Consider the following 14,784-nt stretch of genomic DNA (forward strand, 5'->3'; position numbering starts at 1 on the left):
ATTAGCTATTGCTAGACAAGGCAATTGCTTTGCTTTTAATTTAATTTTTCGAACAGCCCTAGTATGCTGTTCAGACCAAGGAGGAGGATTCTTCTTAAGTCTATCATATAAAGGAGCAGAATCCTGTGCTAATTCTTTATAATAGTCTCCTATATAATTGAGACTCCCTAAAAATCTTTGCAATTGGGTTTTATCCCTAATTTCATCTGGGAATTTAGAAGCAAATTCTATACTTCTATCAATGGGAATAATTTTCCCTTGGTGAATGTTGTGTCCTAAGAATCTGACCTTAGTCTGGAATAATTTCATCTTAGGAGCAGAAACTACCAAACCATTTCTTTTAATCACATCTTTAAAAATTCTAAGATGCTTAACATGTTGATCTATGTTCTCTGAAAATATTAGAACATCATCAATATAACATATTGCAAAATCAGCATGGGGATAAAAAATATCATTCATAATATTTTGAAATTCTGAAGGAGCATTCTTCAGACCAAAAGGCATAACATTCCATTCGAAGTGACCAAATGGAACAGCAAATGCAGTCTTATACCGATCAGATTCCTGTATTTGAATCTGCCAATAACCTGATTTTAAATCAAATTTAGAAAAAATGACTGCCTTATTCAGTCGATCCAACAAGTCCTTTTTATTTGGAATAGGATACCTAATCCACATTAAGACTTCATTTAATGGTTTATAATTAATAACCAGTCTAGGAACACCTCGTTCCCTTTCAGCATTTTTATTAACATAAAAAGCCGTGCAACTCCAAGGAGAATAGCTTTTTCTAATTAATTGTTTTTGAAATAAACTGTCAATCTCATTTTGACATAATTTCAAATATTCTTGTTTCATTTGAGAAGGTCTAGCCTTTGTAGGAATTCTTTTTTCATTAAAATCCTTCTCATATGGAAGTGAAACAACATGCTGTTTCCTATCCCAGAAAGCATTTGGGATATCACTACAAATTTCTTTTTGAAAATCTTTTTCTATCTGAGAAATTTTCTCTTTTAAAAAGGGTTTTTGAAGAACTTCTTCAATATTCATTATTTGAATCTCTTTTTTGAGAAAATTTATTTGTTTATCTTTATGAGAAATTTTTCTCATTATATCATTGATTTCCTTGTAAACAGGTGGAGATACAAATTCAAAGAATATCTCATGACCATCAATATGAGCAGATATTCCATCTGTGCTAGTCTTCATGGGAAGCAACATTGATAAAAAAGGAGTTCCCAGAATTAACTCCTGTTGAAGATTCCGAATGCATAGAAAAGTTGTTTCTAAACAAACTCCCTTATTACAAATGTAAACATTATTGAGTTTGTATTTAATTATCATTTTTTCTCCACTAGCATTAGTGAGACTTTGAGAAGTTTTCTCAAAATATTGGGTTGGAATAATCCCTTCTTGGATACAATTCATATCCGCACCACTGTCAACCAAAGCAATAATATTGTTGATAGTGTATTCTTTATGGATTACCAAATTAACCTTAATATGCCATTTTTGGTAAACCACTTTGTTTATGGAATTTAAATAGGCCAAATCATTAACTTTGCTTGATTCGTCCCTATTCTCTAAGACAACCAATCTTGTCTTTATATCATAAAATTCTTGAGCAGCTTTGCTCTGAAAAGTTTTTAATGACCGAATCTCGGCCTTTAGAGTATTTATTTCACTCTTAAGATCAGGAATTGTAACAGGTTTAAAATTATCTACCTGTTCTAGACGATCAAGAATAACTTTTAAACTATAATTTTCTTTAGGAAGCTGGGGTTTTTCTTCCTCTTCTTCCTTCATTGAAGATATACAAGTTTCTATTACTTTCATCTTAAGTTGGGGATCATCAATTTGATCGATAACTTCTAGAAGACCCTGCTGTTTCTCAGTTAGAACATTCACACTGAGACCATTCATTTCTACTATAGCCTTCCAATAATCATCAGAAGTAGAACATTCAATACCATTGCAATTGCAATTATCAGTGATCTCCTCCTCTTCTGAAGTGGAAGAGGTATCTTCATTCTCAGACAGATCATTAATTTGATCTTCAGAATCAGAATCACTAGAATCAATTAGAATTTTGTAAAGGGTCTGTTTTAACCCTTCATCCAATTGAAGTTCTTCTATTTTCTTTTTGGTCTTGCATTTGTTTGCATAATGACCTATTCTGCCACATTTATAACATTTGGCAGAGACCTTCTTTTTCTGCTTTCTAGCAGTATTCCTAGGATTTTTTGAGCTCAATGGCTCATCCCTATCCTTATGTTTCTTTTTACCATATTTCTTTTTGGAATACTTTCGAGTAGTCTTATTACTACTCTTAGTCTTATGAGGTTTAGAATACTGGGGAATATCATAACCAAATTGATCACAAAATTGTCCTAACTCCTGTTTACCAGTTAGGTTCTGCTTTTTTAATTGGTTATGCAACTTTATGTCATTACACAAAGTTAATCCTTCCTGAATAATTATGGCTATAAGCTGGCCATAAGTGTATCCATTATAATCAATAGGTAGACCATTATTTTGGTCACGTAATTTCTTCCTAATTTTCTCCGCAAAGAAATAAGGTAAACCATCAACAAATTTTGACTTCCAATGCTCACTATTAGCATCAATTCTCTGCATAACTTTAGCTAGAAATACATCTTTATACCAACGAAAATGAGTTAACGTTGGACATTTTAAATTTTGAAGTAGCTCTCTACTCCTCTCTCGTTGGTTATCCCAATGACCAACAAAATGTAAAATAATTGACTGGACAAGAGTGTAAACAGCATCTTGCCTTATTTCACCAGTCTCAGTCGTTTTTATTGCATTTAAAATTTCTTGCCTTTGGTCTGTGGTTAAAATATTATCCCACCAACCTTTAAGCATACCAGTGAATCCAACTGTGATCCAACCGGCGACTTCCTTATCTTTATTATTATTATTAGTACAAATTGTACTATACATCATCATTTGATGTGCAACACCAAAAATTTGATATTCAGTCATACCATCTATGTTCCATTCATAGATAGTCCTGCCACTGTAAGACATCTGTTTTTGAAAACCAGATTCTTCATAAAGCATATCTTGTGGAGTAGGCCTAGGATAATAGTACCTATCAGCTCCACCATAAGGAAAATTTTTGGGATATTGAATTTTATTAATAGTCTCATGTTGAGACTGGAGAAAAGAATTTTCTAATTCTACCACATCCTGAGAAGATATCTCCTGGTCGTGATCATCCGAGATAGCATTAAGGGTTAAGCCCTTAAATCTCGTTTGTAATTCTTTTAGCAAATCAGAATTTTTATTAGGGTTTGTAAGATTAAACCCAGTTATTGGCAATGGTGGCCGGATATTAGATGGTGAAATCTCATCCTCTTTATTTCCGGTCTTAGGACTCATCAATCTAACATCTTCTCTAGTTTGAGCTATTTGCTCTTCCATTCTGACCAATTGGTCTCCAATGGTATTAAGACAAACATTAGTATGATTATTCTGCTTATAAATTTTACCATTTGGATCTGTGTTAGTAGGTCTAACAAAAGCAGCAGTTTCCAAAGGTAGATCAGACTCAGAATTGCCCTCAATAGACAAAGGTATAGTTGGAGGATGAACTGCGCGAATCACAGTCCCTGCCATAGACCTCCAATTCCTATGATAATCCTGTATCACATTTATGGATCTATCACATTCAAGCCAATACCTTCCATAAAACCATCGCGTGAAAGGTATAATTTTTTGTTGGCTTTCTAGACAATCATAAAATTCACTCTTGAATTTTTGTAATTGACTAGAATTATATTTATTGAAATACCAACTCCTAAACTCTTGATATTTTGGGAGTTGAAATTCTGCATTAATTTCTTTTCTGAGCTCAGGTCCTATTATCATTATTAAGACTAAACGCCATTTCACTAGCAGTAGGTGATTCTACTGTGTTATTTTGGTGAGTATAAACACCATGAGGTATTTGGTTTTGGGACAACCTTATCCCAATCAAATTCTCATTCTCCACTGGATGATGAGATTCTGGAATCTCAGATGTCGAATGTCGACTAGTAGCTGGTATGCTAACTCTATACGGAGTTTGATTATTTCGAGAACTCAAACTTCTCGCATAACTTCCAGCCTGTGAGTTTCTAAAATTTAAGAAAACAGTGCCATCATTATCTTGAACAATTTGTTCAATCGTATTACTAATGGGTCTAGGTGGAACCGCATTAGGCATAGTCCAGTTATCAGGGAAGGTAATTTCTTCCCAATTAATCAACCTATTAGTTGCAACATTTGATGTTAACATATTAGATTCAACTAAAGTTGTTCTATCTGTGGGTCGCATCATTCGTACCCTGGGATTCATTGTATTCAAAACTTTGTAATAAATTCTATAAATTACAGCAATAACTTCGGATCCAGGTAGGAAATCATAACCCCTAGTCTGGATTCTACAATTTAAAGCTTCTCCTATATTTCTATCCGTAAGAGATAAAGATAAATCAGGGAAAGCATTAAAATAAACAGGACCATGACTCAAGCTGGTCTCAATTGCCCCAATAATTGAGGATCTCCAATTATTACACCTTCCATCACGTAAAGTGACTTGTAAACAGGTGTCCATTCCTAGCAATGTTAAAGGTTTAAGGGCAATTTGCACTAAACCTATATGAACATACTTATAATTTTGCATGTGTGCAAGTAGATCAGTGCGATCCATAAGATTAATTATCTTATCATTCAATTCCAGGCTTTCTGTTCTTTCAACAGTTTTAATTGCCATGCTACTTTTTAATTCAAACATTCCATGTCTATATATAACAGAATGACGAACTGGAGGAATTGTCCAGTGATTTAATTGTTCTTGCACATTAGCATATTCTACTAATTCAGAATTTTTAATTCTATCATTGTCAGAACGAAATAGCCTTCTCATATTGAGATGGGTGTGTTAGTGCTTACATAATCCATTATAACATAATTCAGCCTCTTTTTTTTTTTTTTTTTTTTTTTTTTTTTTTTTTTTTTTTTTTAAATGAAAGGAAACATTCCTGATAGCACGTCTGTCAACGATTTACCGGAGCAATAGGCCAAATCACCCTTCCCGGGTCCTCATGGCCGGACAAATCCGAACGCGACTTGGGTGACGTCCCACTACCTTGAATGTTGTCTCACATTTAAGTTTTCACAAAATGATTATAAAACATTTTATTTGATGTAAAGGCTTCATCATGATATCATGGCTTATGCTTGCACTAACACCTAAATTTAAGCCATTTCTATATATATATATATATATATATATATATATATATATATATATAATAATGGCCAATGGTACAAGTACTAGATTTTCTAAATCAATATCCCAATAAGGAATTCTAATTAGACACATGATTCTATTAAACTAATAGATATTGTACTTTTGGAAATCTATATCTATATATAATATTGTATATATGTACGCATGCCTATATATACATAGGTACCAAGAATATATGGCTTAAGATTTTTCCATTAAAATATAATATCGGTACTAGTACTAATTCATAAAAAAAAATACTAAAAAAAATCTAAGGTTTAGATTTACCCACTATTCTAATGCATAAAAGCACATGGAAAAATCAACGCTTGAATATTCAATAGGATTCTAGTACTTAGTAGGAAGATTAGAGCTATTAAACAATGTAATACTATATCTTTGTACTAATCATGGAAAAAAAAGATATCTAATAAACAATGTAAATATGTCCTTTGCACGTGGGAAAATACACCAATATAATACTATATCTTTGTACTAATCAAATATTCTAATGAAAGGCCTAATGTCCAATGGACAAAGATTACCCTAACATTTATCGCCCAATGGGTAATGGTCCAAAGGTAACTAAATGGTTTGGTAGTTAAGTCTCTCTAACTAATTTGGTTAGAAGCTAACTATACTAACCAAGAGATATAATCTAACTATGATGGATTAATAGAGATCAACGAGAAAATTAATAAGCCAATCAAGAGGAATTTTAAGAAATTTGAATAAACAACGAATTTTTATTTACTAAAAATTGGAGTTGTTACACAATATGCGATCAATTAATATTCATGATTTTTTTCAGTAAAATATATATCCTAACTCTCCTTAAGAAGAATCACTTTTGCAATTGAAACACTAGCCAATTTTCCCAATTTGGACAATTTTGCCCTTCAATTGAGAAGCCACTGGTTTTGTTTAATAGGGTAATTTCGTCTTTTTAACTATATGACTCTGTTTGCTCCGCCTCCCATTTTTCTTTTTCTTCCACCTCCCAATCTTCTTTTCTTCCTTGGGTTTAGAGAAAAACAGAGAGAGAGAGAGAGAGAGTGAGTGAGGACGATGAAGACGATGACGATAACGACGACGATGACGAAGCAGACGAAGAGGACGGCAATGAAAAGGCTAAGGACAGGTGCTTTTGTTTAACTATACTGTCACGCCCTCGATTTTCGACATAAATAATAAACACTTTTAATAAATAAAGTCCTCACTGTAATACAAATAATACCCCAAAAGACCTTTCTGTTCACTGTTCTCAAATAAAATTCAATGAGTACATCCCTGGCTCGAGGCCCCAAGTTATCGAAATACCAATGTCCGAAGAAAATAATATTACAGTTCTAACAAATGTCTTTCCAAAAATACTCCTTTCGAATCAAATGCAAATAATCGCCTCTTTTATACCTTTGAAAGACATGATCAATAAGCACGATATGCACGCCATGCCAACTTCCTTATTTTTGTACCTGAAAATGATAGATTGAGCTACACTAGCCCAGTAGAAAAATCTATACTCAAGTTATATGAAAATGCGAAGAAACATGCATCCTGAGTGAAAGTATACAATAGAATGTCACAGAAATAAATGTCTTCCGCCACGAAGGAGCAATCTAAAAAAAAAAGGAAATCAAGATTTTATAAGAGTATCCTCAATAACTCACACGTCAACTAGGGGCAGGATCCAACTCGAATCATTCTAATTGAACTCCCGTTTGTTCTTAACCGTCAATTGTCCAACACTATGCAAATTTAGATTCATATATGATACCCATTCCGCCTCAATCATTAAGTATAAATGATGATTACGCACCAACCGTAACCTAAGAGCAACAATAAATGTGTACAACGAACCCAAAAGAGCTAGTGTTAATGAATATATCACCCTGCAGAACAATACAGACATATCACTGAATTTTCTTTTAGGACATAATCAATTTGTCTTGTATTTCTCAAGAGTTAGCCATTTTCCTTTTCAATACAATTTCGGGCATTTGGGATCCGTGCGTCCACTAAAAACCCTTCATTCACGTCCGGGCATTCGGGACCCCGTGCATCCTCTAAAATCCTTTCATTCATGTCCGGGCATTCAGGACCCCGTGCGTCCTCTAAAATCCTTTCATTCATGTCCGGGCATTCGGGACCCCGTGCGTCCTCTAAAATTCTTTCAACCTTGTCCGGGCATTCGGGACCCCGTGCATCCTCTAAAATTCTTTCAACCTTGTCCGGGCATTCGGGACCCCGTGCGTCCCATGTTCATTCCGGCATCGCACCACTCGGTGGATCCGTGGCTTTCTTTATAGTCGTGGTACCGTTCTATTTCTTGTTTCTCATTTCACATTCCTTAATGACCTCATGCTCAACATATAACCAATCTATATCATTCATACAACATGCCACACAATCTCGTCATATCCACATATCGATTGATCAATAACGTTTCAAAGCGATCCGTGTTACAACTCGAAACCACAAATGACTCCACGACACGCTACCCGCTAGGTTCTAAACGAGAATCTTTTAGAATGGGTGCCCAAAGAACCTAGAAATATCAACAAGATGAAGCACGAGAATACGAGTCACAATACTACCCATCGGATCACTAGACAAGCTCGCGTCCACCAACTATACTTCCCACAATGTCTCACTTAGCCTTCGGTACTCCTAAACAACCTTAAATCACATATTCCATTTACAACAACACTAAGATTACGCTTAATGGGTATCGAAGGAATTTGAATGATCATTAACTCATCGGAACTCAAGTAATCAAGCTTAGGGATGGTTTAACGATGTTTAAAAGGTGTTAGAAGTGATTGAGAGTCAAAACAAATGAACGAGAATCAACGGACCAAAACTGTCCCAGAGAGCAGTCAGTGTTCGACAATTCATTAAAAATTCCACATTCAATATTTTTCAATAATTCCAACGCCAAAAGATCACAAACTTACCAATCTTTAAAACCCATAAGGACCCATAACCAATAGCGTCATTTAGCTATAACAAACGATGAAAAACCCGCAGCCCTGTATGCTGCCCAAATTTCCAGATTTCAGTTCAATCTTCTAAAAATCACTATAAATCGAGTTCTTAATATTTTTGAGTGATTCCAGTCCCAATAGTTGGGCGATTGAATGAACTTTGAAAGACGCAAAGGAACCCTTGTCAAATCTGCACTCCAAGGGTGGTTAAACAGGGGTTTACCGAAGCTACACGAATCTGCCTGACAGATTGACATACCTCCACTCAATCGATCATAACTTTTTGTGTACTAAGAGTTTTAAGACGATTCCAGTGGCAAATGAAAGCTGACTTCAAGATCTTCGAACCGATATAAAGTTTACATAAAACGGAAATCGGACGAGGAAGTTATGGTCATTCGAAGTGGGCTGAAACCCAGAAAACGAGACAGATTGCAGACCAGTATTCTAGATATCACCATAAATTCAATTCTCAACGGTTTCGAGTGATTCCAGCGGCATTAGAACGGGCTCTAAGTCTACTCTATTTCATACGAAGGAACCAAAATTCAATCATGAGTTTAAGAAGGCGTAAAACCCCAAAAACAAAGACCCTGTTTCTGCAGAATTTCGGAAATGGAACAACCAACCTCAAACAACGAAACAAAGTACGATCTAGGTACATAAACACCGTATGAATGCATAACAAGAGTAAGAGATCCCTACCTCAAGGGTTTTGAGCAAAACCCGAACCTTTGACCAAGTCAACCAAGCTCCCACGCGGTCCGATCATGATTTTTCTTGGATATTCGGAAAGCCCATGCTTCGTATAGCAACTTTAATTCTCGGGCCTATCCGGAATCACCCCCTAGGTAGATGAAATCGAAGAGAGAAGAGAGGAGGGAGTTTTTCGGAGGAGAGGAGGAGGAGAGAGAGTGCCGAGAGAGTGAGAAAAGAGAAATGGGAGAAAGTAGTCTCCTGGGGAAAATTATTGGCATGGGGAGTAATCCCATGCTCCCACCCCACACACACACACGTGCAACTCTCGCACAATTACTCTTATATCCTCCCACAAACACGTCACACTGAATATCCGCACTGTCTATCTCGACGGGCTATACATTAACAAAAAAAATATATATAGCCTAAAAAAAAATTAATACGGGTCTCTACATATACTAAGTTTCTGCAAGTTTCGACGTATTTACGTGTTCAATTTGCACAGATGGGTTATTTTCAGTTTAATAGATTGATTTTGTTTAATCTACCCTGTGGTTTCTCCTCTGCTATCCCTTTTGGGGTTCCATCAGTTCCTGCAGAGCAGATCTTTCTGTTCAACGCTCAAATCTATGCCTCGTGCTCCTCCTGAAAAGGTTTGGCTCTGTTCTTGGTTGGGTTTTTCCAATTTATGTTCTTCGTTGTGGTTTGCATGTTGTTTGGTTTGGCTATTATGGCTGCAATTTTTTTTAGGATTGTTGGTTGTCGATCGAAGGTTCTGCTGGTTTTTTGTGTTTATTTTTCTCTAAAGAATAACTTTTTGGGCCTCTCTTTGTTATTGAGGAGACTCACGGCATGCGATCTGATCTGAACATCGACGATAATGAAGAAAGGTTATTTTTCCCAATTACTTTTTCCCCTCTTTTCTTTTACTGTTTGTGGTTCTTCTATTGTGCATAACTTTATAGATCCAACGATTACGAATAATATAAGTAAAAGAAATCAAATGACACATAACAAGGGAGAGACAAAGCATCTGATATGTTTCTTTGATCTTTATTAATTATTTCGTACTTTTGGATTTTTCCAGGTGTGGGTTATTAGAAACATAAAGGTTTTGAAGTTTTTAGTACCAATCAATACCTGATTGCTCCTACATTAGAGGATATTAATCGGTATGTGTTGCTCTCCATGGTTTTCTCCATCCTAATTTTTCCTAGGGTTTTCCCTGTTTCGGATGAGAAGGTTTGGGTAAAAAAGCCGTTGGGTTATTGCGTATGGAAAAGGGCAAAGAAGAAGATTTTGCATTTAGACCTTTGTAAGGTCGGATTGATTTATTTGTTCTTTCCTTTTTAATACAATTATTTTCTTTTAGTGTTTTGTTATGCTCGGTAACGATAGAATTCTGTCATGTTTTGCTCCATTTTATTGCAGTTGGTATTTTAACTGTTGCTTCTGTCTAATTTGTAGCAAGAATCAAAACTCAAAGCTCTGCTCCTTCCCAAGTGTCTCCAAAAACCTTAGCAATTCCCTTAGCAAGACCAGCTAATTTATAACTTACCCCAAACTTCTGCAATATCAACTGCTAAATTACTTCTTCTACTATTGTGATGATTCCCTGTTCTTAAGCACCTAATACCAGATAGTATATCTTTCAATCATAAGTCATAGTGAAACAAAATGCCTCTTCCGTAGGATTATGTGAAACAATCACACTTCCCTTAATTTGTAGGGCTCTCAACTTTAACCTCGAGGATTATAAGCTGACGAATAACAAAAAAGCTCTCAATCTTGTGCCCGTACCTAAAGGCACAGCGTGACGTTTCACATTGACTGACCTTCATCTCATATATACCTGTCACAATCTTGTGTTTTTCTTTCCTCTGATACATGTTTTATGTAGCAGGAAATTGGCCTAGGTCAGTGACTAGCCAAGTTGTATACCACCTCCAAGACATATCTCCTCATAGTGGTCTAAAAAAGTTTCCATTTTTTATTGCAATAGTCTCTTTCTTCGATGTATTGGACATGAGTACACTTACATGTGCCTTATTTGACTTGTTTGTGTACATATTTGGCTTAAATCTCATATATGTCTAGATCTTATTATGTCCTGTTTATTTTTCTTCTTCTAGAGCTATACTCAAGAGCCTTGCCTCACACAACTCATCAAGTTTCATCTTCAACCCACCTATACTAGAAGCAGCTACACTGCCGGCATGGTAACTGCTCTATTTCCTGTAGAAGAAACTACTTAGCTTACCATCTTTATCTCACTTAGAACTATTGCAGGTGTGTAGTCAATGCAGGCAAAATGAAACTCAAAAAATTGCCAATCTCCCTACATCAGAGGCTGGAATGTTGTGTTATCGTGTATTGAAGTACGATGTCGAGATCGACCACTCTGTAAGGAAGCTTCTCTATTCCTTTGGTTGTTTTATTTTATTTAAATTATCTCTGGCAACACATGTTGTGAATCTATATGCAGTTTTTTCACTGAGCTGTGTCACCTTTGCATTTTAAAAAAATCAATATATTTTAAGGGGTTGTGTTTGTCTTGCAGCCAGAAAAGTATGGCATGAATGCTCGCAACATTACGTTTTGAAATTGTAAATTTCTGTGGGTTGATACTTTTCTTTCAATTGTAGCATTTTTTGATCGATAAAAGTGCTAACAGTACTTTTTCCAGTATACTTGAGTTTATAGTTCACTTGGCCCACTGTCATAAGATGTTCATCAAGCACTCCGACACCTTCACGCACACAAAACCTGTAGCAATGAAAATCTTTGTTTTAAGTTTTATCTTTGTTGCTCAATGCTTTTTCAGTGCTGCCCTTGGAATATGCATATATGCATGTGGGATATAAATTGACCATGCTATTAAGTGATCACTTGTGAAATCGTCAATAGAGTTGATTGTGATTTCTTCCTTGGTATATTTGGATGATGAATAACAGAAGATTAGAGTCAGTGGATATGATTCGACTTTTGGATAACACAAACCTAGCAATTAATAAGTAAAAGATTGTTCAGAACAAAGTGCAAGTTAATAATGTCGAGTTTCTGCTTAACAATTGACTACTGTTGTCCTTGCCCATGGCCAATATCACTCTTCTATTTACCTTTTCCAACGCAGTGGGTATTCTGATGATAGATTTATATGGATATTCTGAGTACAACTTTAAAACAAAACACCGGATACAATTGCGTTTGGAGCCATTCGATGAATGTACCACATGTAAATTCACATTAGTTGGGTTGGAAAACGGTAATTGATTTTCACACTTCATTTTTTACCCTCATGTTATATGAATTTACAAAATTAACTTTGCATTTCTATAGTTTTTCACACTTAGAAGGACAGCATTATAAATTGACATCACAATGGTAAAAAAAAATGGTTGTTAAAGGCGGCTATGAAAATCACTCCTTGGAAAATAGAGGAATTTCCAAGACACTGGAGTATAAACATCCTCCTCAAAATATTAACTTGCAAATTACAATCCAGCATTTGTGCCACATTGCTTCACTTGTACACAAAACTAGATCCCATTCTTCTATAAAACTGATAACAGTGAAAGATATTTCCACATCTTTTGTTTGTCCAGGGTGTTTTGCCTTAATAATTAAGTCAGATGATCTTTTTTGTTTCATTCAATTTTTTTCATTTGTTGGTTTTTTCGTCAAATTGTTGTGGCTTATTGGTTGGTCTAGAAAAAAGAAATAAAAAAAACTAAAAAAAATATGAACCAGACGTAATTTTTTTTAAGGAAAACAAAAATATTAAAAAAAAGTCAGTCTACTTCGTGAAAGTTTTTAAGATTTTGATTATAATTTTTTTTTAATTTCTTTCGTCTAGACAAAACAATAATTTCAAAAATTGAAGTAAAACTATCAGTGACGAAAAAAATTTGAATCAAAAGGTAAACATATACCATGTTCGGACGGAACTTCTGGGCTTAGGATAAACATGTCAATTATTGGGTACTCCCGGAGTACCATGTGGCATTTTCATGTGGCACTCGTCCCAAATAACATATCGCGACTACATTAATTGTGTGGGTCACTTCTTATCTCTCAACCACCCAACCAAATGAATGATAATGTTCCTTCCGAATAATTTGCCATTACGTAAATTGTTAGGGCTGGGAGTACCACATAAGCAACATCACATAGTATTCTGGAAATGCTAGCTAAATAATTATTCGGATAAATATCCCACGGATATGATACTATAGAAAGCATAGAATAGACAATGACAATAGGCCAATAGCCCAGTGGCGGGGCCAAGATTTTGACCCGAGGGGCCCACTAAATCGACAAATATTTTTTATCGAACGTGTACTTATTATATCATAAAAATTTTCATTTCCAATACATATTACATTTGTACATTGAAATGATTCTAGCCTACTGCAGTTCAAGTATAACAATCATTTTATTTTTTTCTTTAGGCTATTTCAAGTTTCAATAGTCATGCGCTTATTTTTTATTTATGAAAGAAATTGAGAAATGATAATAAAAATTAAACGATTTTTTATCAAATCAAATAAAAATTATTTAGACCATAAGTAACTATACACAAATAATTATTAATAATATTCAAAATAAGATATATACATATAAAAATTTTAAAACTCGGGGCCCGAGGGCCAACATAGCTTCGCCACTGCCAATAGCTCACTTCTTGCTTCCCAGAGGCCTCCAACTCTCCAAGGGAAGAGAAGGTGACCAATAGCCACTATAGTCAAGTCTATGCGGCCCCAGAATATTGATGATGATAATCGCCACTGCCAATAGCTCACTTCTTGCTTCCCAGAGGCCTCCAACTCTCCAAGGGAAGAGAAGGTGACCGATAGCCACCGTAGTCAAGTCTATGCGGCCCCAGAATGTTGATGATGATAATTGACTGAAAACTCCCGGCCACTTCTTCCCACATGCCCGTCGATATCGGTCAATTTTGGCGACTTCTGAAAATTGTTCTCATTGGTCGTCCTCCTTAATTATGATCCACACAGCTGCAGAATTTTTCCACAAAATGGAAGTGTAAGTCAGAGATATTAATTAGTACATGTTTGATTGATATTGATAACTGATTATAACTTTTGCAAGATATAATGTGTGATGTAAATTTCAATTTATCACAATATTCTTTTGTTAGAATGCTGCACCGATCGGCTATTTTATAATTTGTAGCTGTATTGACATGTTCGCTTTGTTCTATTTGTGGGAGCTAGCCCTTCCTAGGAGTAAGTATGAGAAATGACAATGAACCCCGTATAGTTTCTATGTTCGTTTCATCGATACCTCAAATCGGCAATCGTCTGTCCAAACACATGATGGAATGAGGTATAGTGAATTACATATAAAAATTCCCCTTTCCAACCTCACTTATTTTGAGTCTGTAGACTTATTTTTACCAATTGGAAAAGTTGATTTGATAAAAACAAATTGTAAAATTTTATTTAACAGATAGTTTTTGTTTTTTTTCAACACACCAGCAGCCAGCAGGCCAACAAATCACACTCCAGCAACTGAAGAAACTTCCAACAACCCCAATAAGAACAAATAGTCAGCTTCCATAACCTCCAGAGCTTTGCAAGCTTCTGGCATGAAGAATTCCCAATCAAAAGACTTCCGCTTTGTCTAATTTGCACGAACTCTGACTTTAATGCTATGCCTTTTGCCAAAGTTGTGTAATTAGTTACCAAAGACCGGTATATATCTAAACCATGACTTCTACATGTAACTTTTGCTATGATCAAACACTTGGTCAAACTAATGCATATAACTTCTGCT

The 14,784-nt window shown here is 35.3% G+C and overlaps 3 long non-coding RNA genes across 6 annotated transcripts; 1 reads left to right on the forward strand and 2 right to left on the reverse strand.

Annotated features, from left to right (window-relative positions):
* Window positions 1–6,028: 6,028 nt before the first annotated feature.
* On the reverse strand, window positions 6,029–9,610 carry LOC131314996 (uncharacterized). The gene is made up of 2 exons (XR_009196566.1): window positions 9,442–9,610; window positions 6,029–6,457 (listed from the first exon to the last, which is right to left on the reverse strand). It is a non-coding gene; the product is annotated as an uncharacterized LOC131314996 (long non-coding RNA).
* Window positions 6,204–11,787, forward strand: LOC131314993 (uncharacterized). Of its 4 annotated transcripts, none has more exons than XR_009196563.1 (5): window positions 6,204–6,443; window positions 9,579–9,641; window positions 10,076–10,160; window positions 11,121–11,207; window positions 11,278–11,787. It is a non-coding gene; the product is annotated as an uncharacterized LOC131314993 (long non-coding RNA). The 4 variants fall into 4 exon arrangements; XR_009196561.1 differs by lacking the exon at window positions 6,204–6,443 and adding an exon at window positions 9,832–9,878 and having other exon boundaries at window positions 9,450–9,641; XR_009196560.1 differs by lacking the exon at window positions 6,204–6,443 and having other exon boundaries at window positions 9,471–9,878.
* LOC131314995 (uncharacterized) lies at window positions 6,478–9,330 on the reverse strand. The gene is made up of 2 exons (XR_009196565.1): window positions 8,995–9,330; window positions 6,478–6,777 (listed from the first exon to the last, which is right to left on the reverse strand). It is a non-coding gene; the product is annotated as an uncharacterized LOC131314995 (long non-coding RNA).
* Window positions 11,788–14,784: the final 2,997 nt, after the last annotated feature.

The sequence above is a fragment of the Rhododendron vialii genome, chromosome 13a (assembly GCF_030253575.1).
Source record: "Rhododendron vialii isolate Sample 1 chromosome 13a, ASM3025357v1".
In the NCBI taxonomy this organism is placed as follows: Eukaryota; Viridiplantae; Streptophyta; class Magnoliopsida; order Ericales; family Ericaceae; genus Rhododendron; species Rhododendron vialii.